Source organism: Dreissena polymorpha, chromosome 8 (genome assembly GCF_020536995.1).
Source record: "Dreissena polymorpha isolate Duluth1 chromosome 8, UMN_Dpol_1.0, whole genome shotgun sequence".
NCBI classification, from domain to species: domain Eukaryota; kingdom Metazoa; phylum Mollusca; class Bivalvia; order Myida; family Dreissenidae; genus Dreissena; species Dreissena polymorpha.
The window spans coordinates 81524755-81545684 of NC_068362.1; the positions used below are offsets into that span (position 1 = coordinate 81524755).

Consider the following 20930-nt stretch of genomic DNA (forward strand, 5'->3'; position numbering starts at 1 on the left):
GCTCCCATGTATAACGCGCATGCGATTTTTTAAAGCCAAAATGGAGAAAAAAAGAATTCAAGACCAAAAACCTGAAAATTTGGCCGAAAATGGCCGCCATTCTTATATTGCGCAATCATTTAATCTGAGTTTTTCGGGCGCTTAATTTTTTGTTTTAAAGTAGGGAGTGTTTATACGATCAGGAGCATGGGTTGCATTTCACTATATTTTTGACAATTTTAAGATTATTCTCTTGAGAACACCGTATATTCCTTATTGCCGCACACTGCGCGTGTTTTTTCAAGACCCCTGTGGTTAAATTCAAACCACTATTACTTATTCCTCACATTTGAACAGTGTAACATTTTCATTACCTGCCGCTCACAACATCGTATGACATAGTCTTCTTCAGACCCGCAACATCGCAATGTCCAATTTTACGCAAACCATCCGTGGATCCCATTTTATTTTTCATCGACTTAAATATTTCCCCATTAAGAGATGCTCCCCATTAAATCAAGTTTGACCCGGTATTTCGTGCCTTCACTGCGTCTAGTTGATCAGTATTTATAGTGAGACAAACAATACAACCAAACGCTCAATTCCATACAGTTGGTGTTATCAGTGTAAAGCCATTAGACAAATATCATTTGTTTGTCTCTATTGAAAGAAATTAAAACGAGTCTTTATCTCTATTGTTGGTTTGTAACCTACGTAGTATACTCGCACGATAGCATATTAATGCAGAGATCGGAAAATCATTGATTAATGTATTCGACGTTTCAATGCCTAGGGCCGAGAAATAACGGCAAATCGGAACTCAACTTACGTATAACACTTGCTCAATTAACCATTAAATCTCCACCTCTGTTCTCTGCAAAAGGTTCAAAGGCGGAGCTTTGCACGTGCTATTATTTAATTGGACGATTGCCATTGAGGAACAAACACACGATTGGTTCGGCATGTTGATTGCTAGACAAAGGAAGCCAATTTTGTCGGCGAGAAACTTGTCGCTTTATTGCTTCAGACAGGAAGCGGCTTTCCTTTGATGACGTCAAACTGTCAATTCACATAGAGTTCAATTTTTCGGAATTGCTAACATTAAACTTTGGATTAAATTATCAAAAAAAAGCAAAAGCGAAGTTGAGAAATATGATTGAAATAATTAGCGTCAGTTCAAATAAGACGTTTTGCGTTGAAAATCAAAGAGTTTTCATGACAACAAAAACTTGAACAAAGAATACTGCAACGACGCGGGGATCGATATACCTCGATTTTTTTTTTAATGAACAATCAATGAAGAAGTGTAAAAACACCAACAAAGACATTTTTTCATCTTTTAATTTTTGTCAAAACTGTTACTACCCTGTTCATTCCTACCCTTTCTTGCTTTTTGTTGTTTCGACAACGACCCCTTCAGTCTATAACATTATAGGGTGTAGTTTTCTGCAATAAAAAAAATGGCGGCAATTGTGAAGATTTACGATTACGAAATGGATTTTTTGCAGTTTAGCAACGAGGAAAGCGTTGTGTCAATGTATTACGCGCACTGAATTTTTATTTTGAAATTTGAAGGTAAAAAACTGCGTGCTATGCATGGTAAAATACGGAATATTAAATTGTTGTGTTAGTTACATTCGGAAAAGTCCTGAGATATGTAGCTTGACACTACTGTTATATCTTAAGTCAGACAATATTCATATCAGCAATTATTAAGAAACTAAAAGTACTGGAATTAAGAAACTACTTGTAACCTAAGATATAGAGGAAAATTGTTCATGTCAGTATAAGATCGTTTTTTATTTCGGGAGTGATCATAGAAAATATATTTTCATGAGTGGCACAGCCACGAGTGAAAATATTATTTTTCTATGATCACAAGTTAAATAACAATATTACACTGACATGAACACATTTTCTGGGTTTTTTTTATGCCCCTTTTTCAAGAAAATTTATTAACAGCTGTTTCCCTTTCGCTGAAAAGTTCCCTTTCTCCCTGTGGCGTGCCTCAATACATTTCAAAACACAAAATGACGTCATAAGTCAGTGTGACCAAATGACGTCATTATACCAGCGAAATTATCAAGTTAAACCCCTTTTACAATGTAAATAAAAGGTGAAAAAGCATAAAATAAAAAGAAAATTTGTTGGATTGGTGAAATGTCGATTTCAAATTCACTAGCGATTATAGAAAATATATATAAAATTATTGATGATAATCTAAAAATAGGAAAGGGAGTTCCGAACATTTGTTATTTTCACCGGTAAAAATAACAATTTGTTTATTTTTACTGTTGTTCTTTCACTGCAGAAATGTCATATTTTATCATTAGGAATAAAAGAAATAAAGATTCTTAATGTAGGTGCTCATTGATTTAAGACTTACATGTACTGTAGAAAAGAATCAAAGGTCCTATATGAAAGGTGGATGAATAAAAGATGTGATTACTAGTGGGAATAGTGGATATGGCCTATCATTAACCCTTTGCAAATTAGATACGTATTTTGATGCATTTGTGGTCCCTTAGAAAGTAAAATTGAATTAAAAACCTTTATTACTAGATTCAAGTTTTAATGGCTTTATTCACGTCTTTGATACTAATGAGCAGCAAATAGCATTAAACTGATTTTATGCTGTTTTCCCTTTGCTTCTGAGTGGGAAAGGGTTAAGGATCAAGGGTGTATGACAAGAAAATTGTCCTTTAAAAAAGATATACGGCGTTGATTGTGGTCGGTGTTGGTGAAAGATTAAAAGTTATATTTGTGAGATCAAAGAGAATGCCTTTTATCTGCGCAGTTCTTAGCTGTATCACAAGCAAATCAAACATTTAATGTTAATTGCGCCATATTTCGTGGCATATTTTGCTGTATTATATATTATTGATAAGATATCTATATTTACAGAATAGAAAAACACAAGAAGAATGAAAAAAAATGAACGCATATAGGTCAGCCATCAAGACACGAATCATCCATACATATTTTAAATATTTATAATGCGTGTTCTTCAAACAGACCTGTTTTTGTGGTTTGTTGGACATTGTTATATGATTCAATTATTAATACATGTAGTAGCCTGAATCATCGCACTCATGCTTAATAAATCGGTCTATATAGTTGAATATTTTTAATTAAATTAATCAAAACTGATACTCAGCATGCAAATGTTGAAAACACATTAAAAATCTATGATTGACATACCATAATAATATCGCTGAATATCTTCATTAAATATTTTCTGATCAAAATAAACATCAAGTGCATTTAGTTTATGCAATAGCGTTTATATAACAATTTCTGTAACTGATCGCAAACTGACTTCGATACCTTGCGGCTTGGAATGCAATGCATTAAAGTGATGTAATGAATCCACTGCTGGAACGACGGCTTGTTTAAAACTTTATATATTTACGTGTTTAACAGTCTATTTCGAAACTAATTTTATAAAATTTCGTCAAAGCATATATCAGGTTATTGAACAACAATACTTATATGATCTAAAATTTATGAGTGCACAGAATGCAATATCATAGTAATTACCAAATATGAGAACACAGCCTTCTCGTACAAATGCTCTGGTGCTGAGAATATTCTCAATATAAAGGGGCACACACAAACTGAATTGATGTCGAGAGTTGAGTGTGAAACTGCTCTATATCCCAAGCCTTATCATAAAATATTAAAGTGTTTCATGCTGAATACGCAGTTAACATCGTTGCTAAACGTACTGTAGTATTCCTTTCCATACCCTATACTTCCCAAAATTAGAAAGTCGATTGAATAACATATTAATGTAAATGTGAAAACTGTTTGTAGATTGCACGTGTTCTACTTCGAAAAGTTTCAGGCCTGCCGGTGGGAAATTTTATATTCAAATTCATTGGTCGCTTACAAAGGTCAGCTAAGGTGAAAGGCTGGGTTAGACAGCTACACCGAAAAAAGTGAGCACTTCAGGATTGGGGAATGGAGGAAAGCAGTTTAGGAAAGGATTAATTGTTTTAGAGCCTTAGTATGATTACTGAAGATGTTAAATGTCATGAACAAAAATGAAATCATAAATGAAAGATCATGCTCAAAGAGAAGCAAGTCGTGTGTTACAGGTATATATATTATTTAGTGAAGCAGGTTTCAGCTCCCGCTCACATTTATTAACCTGCATCTATTGGCTTTCATCTGGAACATTTACAGTTTATTTACTGCTATGTTGTAAATGAGTTAGGAGCTATCTGAATATTAAAACACTTTAAAGCTGAACAAGAAAGAAAAATATATTTAACAATCTTTATCTTGGTTTAAAATTAAACCTCATGCTCGTATCTGTCAAGTGTTACAGTGATTTCCCTTGACAGGAAGAAACCAGAGTTGCGACCCATTTATTCTAAAAATAGATATTGACAAATTAATTAATTTTGTCTTTTTACCTAATTTTCAAGTGTACATATTACCAATAATTAAAAAAGTAAGTAATTTATTTCTTAAATGTTATTGAATTCATTTTATTCCTATTTTATGTGCAGTATAAATTCCTCAAGAATAAAATGATGGAAACATACTTCTGCTTTAAATAACCGTAATGTAAACTATGTACTGAAATAAGAAGGTAATATAAAAGCTTGAACTATTAAGTAGTTGTCAACTCTGGTTTCACTACAGTCACGAATAAATCTTTCGCCTTTTACTAAAGATTTCCGTGCAGTGGAACAATCAATGAGTCTATAGACTTATTTCTGCAGTCCCATCTCAATGGGATATATAGAGAATAATAGGTTAGTGTTGATTATAGATCAGGTTTATCATGCGAGGCTTAGAAAACAAAAAGCACGAGCCTTGGCGAGTGCTTTTTCGTTTTCGTGCCGAGCATGATAAACCTGATCTATAATCAACACTGACCTATTATTCTATTTATCCCACTTTTTATTCAGTAAACTTTTTTTATTTAAACAAAATAAGTTTTCATGAGTGTTTGTCGTACTTTGATAATGACTGTAGTGTAACCAAGGCGAGTGTATTACTCCGCGTTCCAAAAATAACCGCTGATCAAATAATCTTTTTTTAAATCAGAATATCGTTCTGTAACAAAGTGTCGAGGGTTATTAATTACAAGTTTAATCATATTGAATTGCAAATCTTAAAGTTTTATGATATCAATATGACATTAAGTTGTTATATACAAGGAACTACATTTGTTTACAACGTAGCCTAACACCACACACAATTCACTTTCGATAACAACCATCAAGTCGATCACGAGGTGCACAATATTTGCTTCTTTGTTATAATATTGGTTATTTCGTGACGAAATAACAAAGATTACTTGGATTTAAGCTAATTATATACATTTTGAACGTTGAAAGTGGCACCAAAGAATTGTGAGGCAAAGTTGTTCGAACTAGAGAAAGACATTTGCTGGTGAAGTGACTGGGTGGGGCGAACATCAAGATCAACTTGTTCGACGGTAGACAGTGGTTGTCTAGGCTGCATTTCGGCCATAGTTTCGGTGCATGAAGGTGAACAAGAGGAATCTGTTGGATTGTTACATTTACTGGACTGAGCAAGAATGAACACTTTTGCTGCTGTTCAACAGATATGTTGGAATAATTGGTTATGGACTGGACATTTTTTGCCCTGTTATGGCCATGGTTTCAGTGGGTGGAATGTTTGCATTTCGAAGTTTTTTGACCAGGAATTTGCGAACTGAGTGGTTCGTTATTCTCTTGTGCTTGAGAAAGCCGGCGTCTTTTGCCATGGCCTTCAGCATCTGACCTAGCTTGTTGACACCCAATTGTTGACGCAAGAACCACTGGGATGCAGTGTCATTTGTGCGTATTGCCAGGTTGGAAAGATGCTTTGAAGAAAAATCAGATGGACACATATCCGAGTACAGCTTGTAAATTAACACAGGATTTCTTGGTCCAGACGATTGTTTTCTACGGTCAAAGGGGAGCAACTCGAACTGACTTCTTCAAAGGGGAGCTACAACAACAGAACCTATTTGCATAGTGTTAAATTTACCTAATACTAGAGGTTTTAATAAAAATAAATGACAAAAAAAACCACGTTTTTTTGCTACTTTTCTTTGTTTTAAGGTCATTAAGATTGACAAACTTTTGAGTGTTTTTATTATTGATGCACTTGGCAAATACAGGTGACGAGGTGCGTGGGAAAAAGTAGTCCCGGTTCGGCAGTTGATGACGTCATTTTGTGCCATTGATTATAGCCTTGCCGTTGATTATAGATGAAATTTAATCAACGGGGCTTTAATCATCCGAATTCGCTGTAAAAGTGGGATAATATTAAATATTTATATATGTGTATGAATTTATGTACTTAGTCATACCCACGTGTGCTTATGAATTTATTTGATGTCTTATAATAATGAATATATATTTATAAAAAAATCACCAATATTATTACAAATAATAATACATAACCCCCATACAAGTTTTGTTCTGCAGGGAAATTAATGGATAGCATTTAACCATGAAATTAATAACAACATTGTGTTGCCTGTTGTTTACTTAAAATATCACTCTGTTGAAAGCGAATTAATTTCACCATGCTCTTGTTTCCTGAGCAAATTGAAAAGATGTTTTGACATTTAAAGTAGCTGTTAGAATATGCTTTGTTTTAGTTCAGTTAAATTTTAGGTTTTATAGAGAAAGCAGCATAGACATGGAAATATTTTATAGCAATAATAGGAATAATAGAAAAGAGTTGTTTTAATGCTTTATATGAAAAGTAAAGTATATTGTGAAATCTTTAAAAAACTATAGTGTAATAAAAGTATAATATAGTTGAAAAGTGCAATAGTGTGTGTTTATTATTTTTCCTGAGGCGGATTTAAATGGAACCCTATAGAACAAGTTTTATTTAATAAATATCATTTGAAACATTATTTTGCCCAAAATGTGTGGGGGTATATACCGATAGTTCTTTAATTCTTTGTCATTGATATAAGTCCATGTGTCTGTATCAGTCCATGTGTCTGTATCAGCCCATGTGTCTGTATCAGTCCATGTGTCTGTATCAGTCCATGTGTCTGTATAAGTCCATGTGTCTGTATCAGTCCATGTGTCTGTATCAGTCCATGTTTCTGTATCAGTCCATGTGTCTGTATCAGTCCATGTGCCTGTAATAGTCCATGTGTCTGTATCAGTCCATGTGTCTGTATCAGTCCATGTGTCTGTATCAGTCCATGTGTCTGTATCAGCCCATGTGTCTGTATCAGTCCATAAGTCTGTATCCGTCCATGTGTCTGTATTAGTCCATGTGTCTGTATCAGTCCATGTGTCTGTATTAGTCCATGTGTCTGTATCAGTCCATGTTTCTGCATCAGTCTATGTGTCTGTATCAGTCCATGTGGCTGTATCAGTCCATGTGTCTGTATCAGTCCAGTTGATTGTATCAGTCTAGTTGTCTGTATCAGTCCATGTGTCTGTATTAGTACATGTGGCTGTATAAGTCCATGTGTCTGTATCAGTCCATGTATCTGTATCAGTCCAGTTGTCTGTATCAGTCCATGTGGCTGTATCAGTCCATGTGGCTGTATCAGTCCATGTGGCTGTATGAGTCCAGTTGTCTGTATCATTCCATGTGGCTGTTTCAGTCCATGTGGCTGTATCAGTCCATGACGCTGTATCAGTCCATGTGGCTGTATCAGTCCATGTGGCTGTATCAGTCCATGTGGCTGTATCAGTTCATGTGGCTGTTTCAGTCCATGTGGCTGTATCAGTCCATGTGGCTGTATCAGTCCATGTGGCTGTATCAGTCCATGTGTCTGTATCAGTCCAGTTGTCTGTATCAGTCCATGTGTCAGTATCAGTCCAGTTGTCTGTATCAGTCCAGTTGTCTGTATCAGTCCAGTTGTCTGTATCAGTCCATGTGTCAGTATCAGTCCAGTTGTCTGTATCAGTCCAGTTGTCAGTATCAGTCCAGTTGTCAGTATCAGTCCAGTTGTCTGTATCAGTCCAGTTGTCTGTATCAGTCCAGTTGTCTGTATCAGTCCAGTTGTCTGTATCAGTCCATGTGTCAGTATCAGTCCAGTTGTCTGTATCAGTCCAGTTGTCAGTATCAGTCCAGTTGTCTGTATCAGTCCATGTGTCTGTATCAGTCCAGTTGTCTGTATCAGTCCAGTTGTCTGTATCAGTCCAGTTGTCAGTATCAGTCCAGTTGTCTGTATCAGTCCAGTTGTCTGTATCAGTCCAGTTGTCTGTATCAGTCCATGTGTCTGTATCAGTCCAGTTGTCAGTATCAGTCCAGTTGTCTGTATCAGTCCATGTGTCTGTATCAGTCCAGTTGTCAGTATCAGTCCAGTTGTCAGTATCAGTCCATGTGTCTGTATCAGTCCAGTTGTCTGTATCAGTCCAGTTGTCAGTATCAGTCCAGTTGTCTGTATCAGTCCAGTTGTCTGTATCAGTCCAGTTGTCTGTATCAGTCCATGTGGCTGTATCAGTCCATGTGTCTGTATCAGTCCAGTTGTCTGTATCAGTCCATGTGTCTGTATCAGTCCATGTGTCTGTATCAGTCCATGTGTCAGTATCAGTCCAGTTGTCTGTATCAGTCCAGTTGTCAGTATCAGTCCAGTTGTCAGTATCAGTCCAGTTGTCTGTATCAGTCCATGTGTCTGTATCAGTCCATGTGTCAGTATCAGTCCAGTTGTCTGTATCAGTCCAGTTGTCTGTATCAGTCCAGTTGTCTGTATCAGTCCAGTTGTCTGTATCAGTCCATGTGTCAGTATCAGTCCAGTTGTCTGTATCAGTCCAGTTGTCAGTATCAGTCCAGTTGTCTGTATCAGTCCATGTGTCTGTATCAGTCCAGTTGTCTGTATCAGTCCAGTTGTCTGTATCAGTCCAGTTGTCAGTATCAGTCCAGTTGTCTGTATCAGTCCAGTTGTCTGTATCAGTCCAGTTGTCTGTATCAGTCCATGTGTCTGTATCAGTCCATGTGTCTGTATCAGTCCAGTTGTCAGTATCAGTCCAGTTGTCTGTATCAGTCCATGTGTCTGTATCAGTCCAGTTGTCAGTATCAGTCCAGTTGTCAGTATCAGTCCATGTGTCTGTATCAGTCCAGTTGTCTGTATCAGTCCAGTTGTCAGTATCAGTCCAGTTGTCTGTATCAGTCCAGTTGTCTGTATCAGTCCAGTTGTCTGTATCAGTCCATGTGGCTGTATCAGTCCATGTGTCTGTATCAGTCCATGTGTCTGTATCAGTCCAGTTGTCTGTATCAGTCCATGTGTCTGTATCAGTCCATGTGTCTGTATCAGTCCATGTGTCAGTATCAGTCCAGTTGTCTGTATCAGTCCAGTTGTCAGTATCAGTCCAGTTGTCTGTATCAGTCCAGTTGTCTGTATCAGTCCATGTGGCTGTATCAGTCCATGTGTCTGTATCAGTCCAGTTGTCTGTATCAGTCCATGTGGCTGTATCAGTCCATGTGTCTGTATCAGTCCATGTGTCAGTATCAGTCCAGTTGTCAGTATCAGTCCAGTTGTCAGTATCAGTCCAGTTGTCAGTATCAGTCCAGTTGTCTGTATCAGTCCATGTGGCTGTATCAGTCCAGTTGTCTGTATCAGTCTAGTCTTTCTATACATTTCCAAAAAAGTGTTGGTAAAAAGAAATAAAACACGAGAATGTTGAAAAGGCACTATTGACAATACATAAGACATTTAAAAGTACATTTGTATGCATACGTGCCCACATAGACTTACTCTATGCCTCTACAAAGCAAAGAAATTGCAACAAAATGGCTGGAAATTAGACTTTTTGTCACCAAAATGAATAATAAAGTCACTGCTCACATAAGTTTTCCTTGTCTTCTCCAGATGGTATCCATGTTTTCCCAACATGGTCATTTAAAACGCAAATTTCTCCACAAGAAAAAGTTTTCTGGAAAAACCTGCTTAGAGGTTATGGCAGACATGTGTAAGTTTGTATAAATCCTTTAATTATTGTAGTGGCTTGGAAATTAAAGCAGTTTTTCTTCCCTAAATGCCTGAACTTGGCCCTTTTTGCCAGATCTTCTACTTCAGGAAGCCACATTTCGCTTATTTTTTTAAAGAAAATTTGTCAGGATTTTTTCTGCATGTAGGTCAATACCTTTGCTATCAATTTTAATACACAGTTGTTTCAAATTGAACTTTTAAAATTTCAATTTTTCCAATTTACTTACCCTTTGTTAGTTAATGCTAAAATAACGAGCACTGCTCCAATGGTATTACACTGCTCACAAGGTATCAGGTTTCCTGGGGTGATTCCATGAAAGCAGTAAGTGGCGTCTCTGATTAGCCTGGGCAGACTACCAATGAGGCTAATCTGGTACAACACTTAAAGTACATGAATTAACCCCTGTTTACATAGAGTGCCGCAATGGTATTTCATACATGTGACTTTTTTAGATGAACTTAACAAAATAGGAATATCACTTATCTTCAAGAATCTATTTAGTCTATATTGATGGGAAAATCCTCCAAATAATCATCATTTTGTGAGATATGGTCATTTATTTTGACACCCTATCTGTCTTCACATCTGTCCATGAAATGCGAAGATGTCTTCAAATGATGTACTTTCATGATATTTTCTGTGTTTGTTTCTGTGATAAACATATAGAAGTTTCTTCATGCTGGTAGTATGGTAATTGGTCAAATACAGAACATTATATAGAGGATATGTGTTGGATTTGGTAGAGTATAATAGAATAATGATTTCATGACATAAAAATTTTCACTGTTTGAAACAGTGAGGTATCAGTTGAAATTCACTGATATTTCTCTATAAACCACCGGAGTGTATAAAATAAATAGTTTTCCTTACTGTATCAGTGTTTTTTTTCACCGTTTTGGGAATGGGGCTGGGTCCCTGTGGATTGGGAAAATTTGCGTTGTTTTGACTAAAGTTGGGAAATAAGTGTTGTTGTTGTTTTGCTAAAATATGCTTCAAAATTGAGGATACATGTGTGTCCAGTATTATATTTACAAAAGTAGCATGCGTCGTATGCCCCAGAGCGTCTTATGTATGTACAAAATCGATTTTTCCAAAGTCAGAATGTGACATTTTTAAGTCAGAATTGCATAAATCCGCGAGTTTGATAACCATTGCCGGTAATTTGTTTCGCTTTTTTTGTAACACAATTTTATTTTACACATAGTTTACACTACTAACGATACTATTAGGGTACTATACAGTACCGTAACGTAAATTAAACAACGCAACACAAAAAGTAGTCGTCTGCTAAATTTATTTTACGAGCTAACCTTAAGATTTTTACAACAATTTGAAACAAAAGATAACAAAGTACAACAAACAAACACAATATCAATGAGAAGCAGAGTATACAACAATAAGTATACAATCAGATACGGCACAATAGACAATACAAATTCACATCATTTATTCGCCATGGTCGTCGACATCGGAGAATCCGTCAGCAATGTCCCCAGTGTGCATTACAAGCGTTTATTGGTATGCCTGCAATACCACATGTCTGCAAACCTGAGATCTCAAATACCCTTTAACCATCTGCGATAGATGAACGAACATAATCTCTCCATTAGAGACGATGTCCCCAGTGTGGATTAATAGCGTTTATTGGTAAGCCTGGTACGACACACGTCTGCACACTTGTATTAAGATTATCACGATAAGAATATTAGCCCTTCTCATAACAGGCCTCATTTTAATATTCATCATAAAAATGCTTGTGTTACCAATTTGAGAATGCTGGTATACTGTATGCTGCACAAGTTTTGCAAACAATACACATTAAAACAAACAAACATCGCTATACTATTTTAATAAAATGGTACTTTTTTTTTTTATGAAACAGCAAATGCTGCATTTATAGCCTAAATGCAGTTTATTACACAATAATTGTTTTTTATTTTGTTTTGTTGTATTATCAAATGCGCTTATTTAAATTCGTATTTCCAATTTTATTGCTAACGCCACGTTTACGCTAGTCACATCTATAGCTCATGTACTTTTAGTGTTTTTCCCAGGCCATTTTAGCGTGGCGAAAAGCCACGCCGCCCTTCCGGATCGCCACGCTGCCCTTTTCAAAGGCAAATTTCACCACGCGCCCTTTTTTTCAAAGGCAAATTTCGCCACACGCCCTTTTCGACAACATCTTTATTGCCTTACGATCTAACTTGGTCCGCAAAATCAGCTTCCTTGATTGTCTGTGACGCTCCGACTGTGCTTGATTTACTCGAGAGACGTCAATGTCTAATCGACTATATTTAATTGAGCAGATTTAATCTATAACAGTGCTCGATTTATAGGTAGGTCTTACTGTCTGCTCCAAAGCTGTGAATTAGTCATGCGTGAATAACCCCGTGTCGGTATCAATCGATAATGCCGGAGGCTATGTTATACCAAGCGCACTTTTCGCTCGGCAATGTGTACTCCTCCAGGATATAATCATTTCTTCGGAGACTTTTGATGAAAAACTCGATGTTATTCTCGTGGCAATTGTGCTTTGCATGCATTATTCAGTTATATCAAAACATATATTTTTACGCATAATTACATTTAAATTCACAAACAAATTAATTCTTTATCGTTTTCGTCTTTAAGATAATTATATCTAATTATTGAAATAATTACTGAGCCGTATACCAATTTAACAAAATGCGAATCGCGTATACGATTTAACGTTGCTATGCGCACCTGTCGCTTACATCATTTGATATTTTAACAACATGGCGGACTATACAGAATTAAATTGTGACTCGGCAAAAATGGCAAATAACGTCGTAAACGATCGAATTAAAGATGGAGATTATACATTAAGAAGGAATTAATGAAATGTCTTTGATAATCAACGATGCATAAAAATGTTTTAGATAGCAACACCATTATTTATTTATTTGTAATCTACTCGGTGGATGTATGTCACGGAAACGAGTGTTTGCATATTGTTAGCGATCAATTTACTCGCAATGTTATTTTAAACATCTGTCGAGATTATTGTTAGAAAATGGGGTAAGACAAACATGGTTTCATTTATATGTTAGTGGATCTGTGTATAATCAGATTCATATGCATATATTGCTTTATTATGTTTGTCTTGCTGTACAGTTTATTGAAACAGCATGGAACTTAAATGTGCATTGCAAGGTAAATATATTAATATAAATCATAGTTAGTTAAATACATCTATTACCATTAAATGTGCTTGTTGCTATGTTATTTTTTTCCACAACTGCTTTTGATGCGATTACATGTTTCCCCATAATTCAGGTATTCAGGGAACGTTGTTGACCTTTTTTGCCTAAAATGTGCGCTAAAATGCCCTTTTTGAAAGTAATGCACCATGCCCCTTTGCCCTCCTGGGAAAAACACTAACTTTTCTTTGTTCTGTTAGAAAGCGCGCGAAAATTAGCGTGGGTGTATACAATGTTAAAGAAAAACTGTGTAGCGAAGAGAATGCTGTATCTTTGACGTTACGCTCATTTAGGTAGTTTATTATTGAAACAGAAAATGTTCTGTGTACTGATTTACAGAAAAATCTGGTCAAGACGTGATTTAATTTTGGTATTTGTGAAAACATGATCAGCAGTGTTTACACTGCGATGTTTTGACAAAACGATACAAATGTGCAAATGCAACGGCTTGCGGATAGGGTCAAATATTACCGGTAATACATTGTTCTGAATGACGTTTTTGTTTAAATTAATACGTTCAAATAAATTTAATGGAAAAAAATATATCAATACAATGAGCATGTGAGAGAACAAATGCCAGCATCGTTTTTAAGATGAATTTTCTATCTGAAATAAAACACGAAAGAGGATTAAACATTTAATGGATAAACATGTGTGACTGCATTTTTGGGAATATTTAATGATGATTTATGTGCGTCGTTTACGCCGGAGCGTCTTATGTATGGAAAAAAATAAAATAATGTAAAAAAAACGGGGATGCGTCTTACATTCCGGTGTGACATATAACCCAAAAAATACGGTACACTAACATCACACAATCTCCACATGACAGATAAGTATTTACATATCTCTCGTAAATTGTTGTGGAAGACAGCAGTTGACCAGATAAAGTTCACAGACAGTTTGAAAATGAAATAAAAATATTCGTCTTCCTGCCTGTGATGTAGACTAAAATATGAACCAAAGAAGTTTGTGTAACAACCCTTTCCCTCTCAGAAACAAAGTGAAAATGGCTTATCATGTGCAAACAGCATAAAACCAGAACAGCCTGCGAGTAACTCGCAATCTGTTCAGGTTTTATGCTGTTTGCTGCTTATCAGTAGCTTAGGGTTGGAAAGGTTTTTAATTTAATTGAACTTTCTGAGGGACTACAAATGCGTAAAAAATGGGTATCTAAGTGGTAAAGGGATAATGACATGACTTGCCTAGAGGATTATCAATAGCCCTCTAGTGAGTAAAGCAGTGACATTTAGAAGCATGCCATCACATGTGCCAGCATAATTCCATGTGTTATATTAAAACTACTTAACCCTTTCAGTGCGGGAACCGAATTTTAAAGGCCTTTGCAAACAGTTTGGATCCAGATGAGACGCCACAGAACGTGGCGTCTCATCAGGATCCAAACTGTTTGCTATTTGGATAGTGTTCTTTGAAAAAAATTCGAAGAAAATGCTAATTTTAGAAATTCAGCAGACGACAATTTTGCAGACAACAAATTTCCCAGCATGCAAAGGGTTAATGCAGTAGGCTTCGTGACTGATCTATCCAATTTTCTCTTGCTGCCAATTAACAGTACTGGTAAACTACTTATACAGCCAGCCCTTTGCCACTTAGATATGTATTTTGACGCCTATGTAGTCCCTTAGAAAGTTTAATTTAATGAAGACTTTTCTTACTAGATTAAAGTTTATAAGGCTTCATTAGATATTGATAGAAAGCAAACAGCATAAAACCTGAACAGACTGCAAGTTACTGGCAGTCTGTTCTGGTTTTATGCTGTTTGCATAAACATATTTCAAGCACCATCATATCGAAAATGATCAACACAATCTTTTTTGTTGTTTTCTGTTGAGTTTAAAGCCACACACCTTGAAATGAAGTACATGTTAATCAATACATATAGATGCAATTTGAAATAGTGCAAAAATTGCCATTAAATCTATAGCCTAGTTAGAAAGTAATTTATTATTTTGTTTGAATTTTAAAACGGAAAGTAGGATTTCTTAACGTATGCATACATTTCGACCAACGCGATTATTTTTAAGTTTAAGCGCAAAAAAGACGGATTTCTACCTTGTAACCATCAGATATATTCTAATTGAGATAGATAAAATTAAATGTATAGCCTAGTTAGCAAGTATTTATTATTTTTCAAACGGTTCCGCATTTAAAACCAAAAGTGGGATTTAAAGACGTATACGTCCATTTCGACAAACGCGATTATTTTTAAGTTTTTAAGCGCAAAAGAGACGGAGTTCTACCTTTTAACCACCAGACATATTCAAATTGGCATAGATAAAATATGTTTTTTATTTATACTTCAATTTACTATGCCATGTATTGCATTTCAAGGTGTGTGGCTTTAATGGAATATTGATTAATTATTTCTGGCCCCGTGTTCACAAAACATTTTTGCAATCAAAAATCGATGTTAACTGGCATCGATTTTCATTTTTGCCTATCAGCTATCATGGAAATAAATTTTTGATGACAAGCAAAATCAATTTTCGATTGTAAAAAATGTTTTATGAACACGGGGCCAGATTGTCATGTTTTTTTAACCATTAACAATATGAAATAGTCTGGTGGTAATACCGCGTATCAGTGTATTAAGACTTTGTGTTCAAATTAAAAAAAAATTCGTAATAAATATTAAAAACACATTGGTTTGTTGTTAATCTACCCTTTTTGTGAAGAAAAAGATTTCCATTTTGATATGATGGGACATTTTATCTTGATATCGGCTGGGTTCTGCTGATACCGTCAGACGCCATTTTGTTTGACGTTATGAAGAATACTGAGTATCAGTGTATTAATGTTTAGCCGCTTTGTAGATTACTAGCATAAAGTTCGGATCTTTCATTTGTGTACAAAGTAAGAGAAATTGTTATTTAAACAAAAAATATTGAAATTTGACCTTTTTTACATTTTTTTTGGTTTATATAAAATATATGTGCATTTTATAAAAAATAACATTATCAAATATAAATATTTATACAGATTTCAACGACAACAACTTAGTAAGAACTTTGAAGTTTCTAGTCCTCTAATGTCAATATGGTTTAAACAATTTATACATTGACTTCTCTTCAGCTCAAATTGGGTGATGGCTGACTACTGAAAATAAAAATATATTTATTGGAAACACCTGGTAAAATATTTGAGATTTTTATGTCCCCCACTATAGTAGTGGGGGACATATTGTTTTTGCCCTGTCTGTTGGTTGGTCTGTTGGTTGGTTTGTTGGTTGGTCTGTTGGTTGGTTGGTTTGCGTCAACTTTAACATTTGCAATAACTTTTGCAATATTGAAGATAGCAACTTGATATTTGGCATGCATATGTATCTCATGGAGCTGCACATTTTGAGTGGTGAAAGGTCAAGGTCATCCTTCAAGGTCAAAGGTCAAATATATGGGTCAAAATCGCTCATTTAATGTACACTTTTGCAGTATTTCAATATTCAAGATAGCAACTTGATATTTGGCATGCATGTGTATCTCATGGAGCTGCACATTTTGAGTGGTGAAAGGTCAAGGTCAAGGTTATCCTTCAAGGTCAGATGTCAAATATATGTGGCCAAAATTGCTCATTTTATGAGTACTTTTGCAATATTGAAGATAGCAACTTGATATTTGGCATGCATGTGTATCTCATGGAGCTGCACATTTTGAGTGGTGAAAGGTCAATGTCAAGGTCATCCTTCAAGGTCAGAGGTCAAATATATGTGGCCCAAATCGCTTATTTTATGAATATTTTTGCAATATTGAAGATAGCAACTTGATATTTGGCATCCTTCAAGGTCAAATATATGGGTCAAAATTGCTCATGTAATGTCACTTCTGCAATATTGAAGCTAGCAATTTTATATTTGAAATGCATGTGTATCTCATGGAGCTGCACATTTTGAGTGGTGAAGGGTCAAGGTCAAGGTCATCCTTCAAGGTCAAACGTCATATAGGGGGACATTGTGTTTCACAAACACATATTGTTTTTGTATTTCAATTGACGGGTAGGTCTATGAAGTTTGATCAAGTAATCGTAATCATACTAGCATGCCCATATATGTAAAAATACAGCACCGTCTAACACGTTCATCACCATGTGACGTCATTTAACTATAGAATCAGAGGTCTTAATACTCCGGATTGATCTGGAAATCTGCATTTCAAGGCACCAGGGTCTCTTTTGAGATCAATAAAAATTCAAAGAGTTTTGTGTGTGTGTGTGGGGGGGGGGGGGGCGGGGGGGGGGGGGGGGGGGGGGAAGGAGCGAATCTTGGTTAATTTCTGTTCTACAGAAGGCAATTCCTGCGTCAATATCACAAAATTTATTAGTATTTATCCTGTGAATTCTCCAATCGAATAAGCCAAGTATCAACAAAGCGTTTATCAGCATGGAGTTACGACAAAAAAATCCCAACTTTTACAGTAAATTTTGACCATGTTACCTATGTTTAGAAGCTTATAAACGTAATTATTTTTTATATTTTTATTGTTTCTTTACATAAACGATTAATTTGATAAACGGTGACATTGGAACAAAGAAAAACGACCGTGAATCTTACTTTGCGTAAAAGGGTGGATGTGGGGTGGTAAATTTAGCCACTCGATAAATATTTTTTGATTAGGTTTTCTTGTAAAAGCATCAGTTTTTAGATGGAAATTGTTCATATTATGTATATTTATGTAATATTCTTTAGTGCTGTTTAATATTATGGGCTGAGGTTGTACTTTTAAGTGATTATTTTTTTCTTACAAAATATTTGGAAATTGGTTAATGTAATATATGTTGAAAATTATATAAGTAAATTCTTGGAAAAAATCTTTCTTTTACTATAACACAATGCATTTAAAACTGCTTGGAAATGCAATAAACATGTAGAAGGGTCTGCAAATGATTAAAATCGTCAGAGGGTTTACCCCCCCTGGTCCCCCTAAAAGGGCGCTGCAGCATTACCCTGCTGGTGGCCTGCGCGCCCCCAGACTCCCGGTTAGTTTTCAGGATTGGCAATCTGGTCCAGTTATGACCCCTGTAGAATGTTTATATTTCTAAAGAGCAATTGAAAATCGTGAAATACTTTCTCAATCCTTACAAAACTTTTGCAACTATGCACGATTTTGTGATTGACATGTAATGTAGTTCTATACCTTAACTTTATAAGTATGAGAACACACAACTAAGTCAATTCACAATGCTAATTTTATTTAATATAAAGTTCTATTAATTTACAATCTCAAGTTATAATAATTAATACTTTCAAACGACTTATAAAATAACATACAAAAAACCTATCCTACTTCCTGACACTAGTGCCGTATCATGTCTTGTGGTAAGTATTATATAGGCCAAGATATACTGGACATCTGGCATCACACAAAACATGAATCCTTTGAATAATTAATTGGGTATAATAAGAAGGTACACTGCCCTACCTATCTGATCTAGGTCTTTCGTGTTCAATTATTTCTTAATTATGATTCTCGGTATATAGACACCGCTCCCAAGCTTATATTCGTCCGTATGTTACGTACGACTACAACTCGGACGGGTTTTATAGTTGCCTTCATATCTGAATGCCAATCTAAACAATAACCAGTCATTGGTGTATTGTCTTTCAACTGAATATACTTCCATGTACCACGGTGCCAGATTTTATCTTTGTATGTTCGATATTGGTTATAGAGGGAATTCGCCAACTGAGTTTCTTGTTGTTTATAATTTCAATGTTTATAGTATTTAGGCTATTGATATTTAATATAATAGTTAACTAGTATTTATTATTATATTTATGATATTTAATTTAATAACTTGATAATCCATCTTGCTATGCGACAATTTTGAGAATTAACTAATAAAATTACTCAAATGGCTTATGCTGGTAGACATGACAAAGCTTGAAAAAGGTGTCATAGAAAACAAATTGTGCCTTTTATCTCAAATAATATGTGCACTCATCTGGATAAATGGTAAAAACGACAACAAATCGGTCAGTGCCAAAAAAAAAAAAGACATTTTATTTCATTTGTAGCAAGATGAAATGCTCATATTGTACATATTAATATCATACGATATATTCTATAATAAATTAATTTCAGGAATTTTTACCATTTCTATCTCAATAAATTACGATTTGAGTACGCCTACCCCCATTCATGCAATTGATTTCAGTATAAATGGGTATATATCACATCTTTTTTGGGGTTTTCTGGTTTCTTATTGAAAGCAACAGTTATACACTCTGATATATGATACAATTTGGCTAGATATTGATATAATAAAACATAAATAATAAAATCCTAAGGTCATACAAAGTTCAAAGGCAACCCATGCATACAGCTTCACTTCACCACAAAATGTCAAGGTATTTCAATCTTATATAATAGTAAAAAATGTATGTTGCAATGGAGGCACTATCCACATTGTCACCAATTTTACCGACATGTTGCCATTAGCATCAACAGAGATGCCAACTACTTTCTGGGCTTCTGGAGAATTCCACACTGATGGCTTCACATATGTGGAGAATTTTAACCCTTTGAGCGCTGGAACCGGATTTTGAAGGCCTTTGCAAACAGTTTGGATCCAGATGAGACGCCACAGAACGTGGCGTCTCATCAGGATCCAAACTGTTTGCTATTCTGATAGTATTCTTTGAAAAAAATCATAGAAAATGCTAATTTAAGTAATTCAGCAGATGACATTTTAGCAGACGACAAATTTCCCAGCATGCAAAGGGTTAAATCTGTTTTCAAATCCATGACAGCAATCTGAGTTAGAGCCAGAATAACTGTACTTCAAACTGTAATAAATTCACACATTGCGTTTTTTAAGAATTCAATTGTCACTTTTTAAGTTTCATACAGACACCTTATAGGATTGTTTGTTAAGAGAAACAATCAATTTTGAGGACAACAAGCACTTAACAAATAGAAGACTCACTGACCCAAAATTAACAAACACAAACATATGTGATCCATGCTGTAATATGAGGTTACGTTGATACACTAAACAATATAACATTTATGTTAATGAGTTTTATTTTATGAGCATGGATGAAGTCCAAAATCATGTTTATCTTACTAAGATCCATTGTTCCAAGGTTGAAGGTTACTTAGGCTGACTCTGACTCAAACTTGACAAGATGTAAATTTCGTCATTTCCAGACAATGATTCCACATAATGTGTCTGCAATAAACGGCCTTCATTTAGCAGCAGAACAATGTTGGTATCACATTCTTTTTTGTGTTTGCAAACCGCCTGGTCTTTATACGCACTTTCATTTTGCAACAAAATGTCAACAGACGTGATGTCATGAACGAAAACAAAATCATTAAAATCTATTGTATTTTAAAATTAATAAATCTTAAGGAGAAGAACACATTAAGTTATAAAATAAAAACACACTCATTTAAATCATGTTTTTATGCCCCCCTTCGAAGAAGAGGGGGTACACTGCAACTCCAATATATCACGGTCCGTTATATCGCGTTGTCCAATATATCGCGAATCGTCTATGGCTCCCAAAAATCAGACGAGCATAATCCTTAAATAAAATGTTTTTATCTGAGAATTTGATGCATTAAAATCCGTTTCAAGCAAGTATGTTTCCCTTTTTTTCACCAACTTTAATCCAACAGTCAAAATCCAGTTTTGACCAGGTTGTTTGCTTACATTGTACATCACATTAACACCTGTGTACTGCGATAAACAAAAGACCCATTTGTCAAACATGACAGGTCATTTCGGGTGTTACAATTCTCTATTGAATTTGCTTTGAACTGCCGAAACGCAC

At 35.2% G+C, this 20930-nt stretch overlaps 1 protein-coding gene and 1 non-coding gene across 5 annotated transcripts in view; both read left to right on the forward strand.

The window, feature by feature from the left end:
• Positions 1–20930, forward strand: part of LOC127842966 (serine/threonine-protein kinase 32A-like) — a 109060-nt gene that overhangs the window by 21929 nt on the left and 66201 nt on the right. The window lies entirely within an intron of this gene.
• On the forward strand, positions 4613–4729 carry LOC127843301 (U5 spliceosomal RNA). The gene has a single exon (XR_008032208.1). It is a non-coding gene; the product is annotated as a U5 spliceosomal RNA (small nuclear RNA).